General features: G+C 43.2%; 1 non-coding gene across 1 annotated transcript; it reads left to right on the plus strand.

The window, feature by feature from the left end:
- The first annotated feature begins 2,104 nt into the window (after positions 1–2,104).
- LOC111914328 (small nucleolar RNA R71) lies at positions 2,105–2,211 on the plus strand. The gene has a single exon (XR_002857770.1). It is a non-coding gene; the product is annotated as a small nucleolar RNA R71 (small nucleolar RNA).
- Positions 2,212–2,956: the final 745 nt, after the last annotated feature.

The following is a 2,956-nucleotide window of genomic DNA, read 5'->3' on the forward strand; positions in this document are numbered from 1 at the left end:
TCAAAAATTAAAAGAAAACAAAATGCAAACCAAGCTCGGGTTGCCTCCCGAGAAGCACTTCTTTTTCTTGGAGTCTTGAGTTGGACTCCGTACCTCCTACGTTGAATCCTCAGAAGAGTCCACCACTAAGATCTTTTGTTCATTGAATCGCCTCTTGTAAGCTTGAACTCGCCTTTTGTATGCCTTCTTTGAATTCTCTTTTTTAGCTTTGACCTCTTCTTCAAGCTTGCGTTTGGTCCGTTTAGTTTCTTCCTTGCACTCTATAGCATCCTCCTCCTCTTTCACCATCGGCTTTGTCACCCTTGAAGTAATCTCCTCTTCATCACTTGTCATCTCATCATCTTCTTTGCTCACCCAAGAAGGTGGACTCTTGTAAACTATGACTTCAACCAAAAATGGAATAGATACTCTTGGTTTTGTTCTTTTGACTTGATGAATTGCCTTTATCTCTTCTTCCACAAGCTTTTCCAGTTCTTCTAGTTCATTATCTTCATTGATTGTGAACACCTCTTCTTGAACATGTTCCTTTGGAAAGCCATCTTCTATCCCAAAAACTTCTTTTTCATCACCAACCCTCAAGGTGATCTTAGACTCGCGAATATCAACCAAAGCCCCAGCAGTGTTAAGCAATGGAAGACCAAGGATAATTGGGACATCGGGATCTTCCTTCATATCCATCACTACAAAATCTATTGGAAAAACAAATTTTCCAATTTTCACTAAAATATCCTCCACTATGCCCCGGGGTTGTGTCACTGAACAGTTCGCCATGTGAATCGTCATTTTTGTAGCCTTCATCTTCTGAATTTCCAATTTTTGATAAAATGAAAAAGGCATCAAATTAATGCTAGCCCTAGAATCGGCTAAAGCATTAACCTTCAATTTATTACCAAACTCACACGGAAGAGTGAGGCGTCCAGGATCCCCCATCTTCTCTGGTGTCTCTCCCAACACAGCTTTTGAGCTTTGTTCACTTAGAACCACCTTAGACTGCTTCTTTAATTGCTTGCGAGTGTCTATCAAATCTTGCAGTAATTTCTGATGCTCGGGAATTTTGGATATGGACTCGACAAATGGAGTATTAATCGGGATCGCCTTCACATGCTTGACAAACTATATATGCTCCTTCTCCAGTAAAGTAAGTACAGCTCGGGATGGAAATGGCAAAGGCGGCTGATAAACCGGAACGGGTTCAAGGACTTTTTGTTCAGACAAGAGCCACGTCGTGGCCAGCGAAGTGCCACGTTGTGGCGAAGCTGTTTCAGCAACCCCTTCATTTTCGAACTTTGACTTCTTTGGTTTTGGATCGGGCTGATGTGGTTCTTCTTCCAATGCCTCCAGGAACTCAGAGATTGCTTCTTCTTCAGTATCGATGGCCATTACATGAGATTGGGTCTTTACTTCGAGATTCTTCGGGGATAAATTCTCATGAACTAGAGTGGCTAGTTGACCAACTTGAACTTCAAGGTTATGGATGGAGGCTTGCTGATTCTTTATTAAAGTTTGTTGTTCATTAATAGTAGAATCAGTGGCATCGTGTCTCTTTTCCGAAGCTTCCATAAACTTCATCAACATGGTCTCTAGATCGGGTTTCTTCTCGGATGGTGGCTGCTCCTTTTGATAGAAGCTTCGACCTGTCTACCTATACTTCTCGTCTTTTTGCTTCTTATACTCTTCATATGGAAGCCACTCTTTCTTTGGTTTCCTCCAGTCTTCATCAAACCTGTCCCCACTCGAGTAGCACCCTTGAGCTTTTCTGTTCCCAAACTCATCTAAATTGCAGTCTTTGGTCAGGTGTGGACCACTACATCTTTCGCAACCCACTCTTATGGCATGTATTGACTGGTCCATTTGTGTTATCCTTCGATCCAAATTATTCAACATAGCCATTACAGCTGCTATTTCTTCAGTTTGGGCCCCTCCACCGCCTTTGATTCCATCTTGCCTAGGGTTGCGGTATTCGCGAGAGTGCTTCGCGAATTCTTCAATCAGCTCCTTGACCTCCCTTGGATTTTTCTTTGTCAAAGGTCCTTGAGAGTCAAGGAGTTGTCTCGTCATAACATTGACCCCATCATAGAAGATTGACATCTCTTGTTGCACATTTAGATCATGCTGAGGGCAATTTCTGAGCAAGCCCTTGTACCGCTCCCATGCTTCGTATAATGACTCCCCTGGCTGTTGCTCAAAGTGGGCTATTGCCTTCTTGAGTTTGGCTATCTTGGATGGCGGGCAAAACTGATCCAGAAATTGCTCACGCATTTGAGCCCAAGTGGTATTTGTACCCGGTGGAAGTGATTTTAACCACTCCTTAGCAGCTCCTTTGAAAGTGATGGGAAGCATCCTAAGCAAGACGGTGTTTTTGTTGACATTTGGGACATTGAAGTAATCTGCAATGTCGTTGACTTCATCTAGATGCTTAAAAGCATCCTCATGATCTTTCCCAAAAAATGGGATATCCTTCATTGCAGTCAATATGTGCGCCTTCAACTCGAAAGTGGCAGTGGCAGGTATTGCGGGTTGGACTAAACCGGGACCCACATCTTCTCGGATCTGCTTCTTGTAAGCTCCCATGGACATCTCTTCAATTGTTGCCATCTCATTCCTTGGCTCGTTCTAGGGTTCACTCGTATGTTCTTCAAATTCCGGCTCGGTATCGTATTCGGATTCAGTTTGGATGGGTATTTGATCCAAGTGCTCAAAATTGCTCTTGTGCCTCAAGGATGAACTTGACGCAACAAAAGCATATGACGTATCCTCTAATGCTAAGTATAAACCCAAAACACCAAACTGAATGGGTAGGGAAGCAAGTCGCCAAAGAAAGGGCCACCACAAACCACAATGTCCTCAATTGCCCCGCATAACCCATTATCGAAGAAAAATGTCGTCTGTTCCATGTAAATGGGTTGTCACGTCCTCAACCCGAATAAAAGTTTAGCAATACCCATAGAAGACCGAA

Source organism: Lactuca sativa, chromosome 8 (assembly GCF_002870075.4).
Source record: "Lactuca sativa cultivar Salinas chromosome 8, Lsat_Salinas_v11, whole genome shotgun sequence".
NCBI classification, from domain to species: Eukaryota; Viridiplantae; Streptophyta; class Magnoliopsida; order Asterales; family Asteraceae; genus Lactuca; species Lactuca sativa.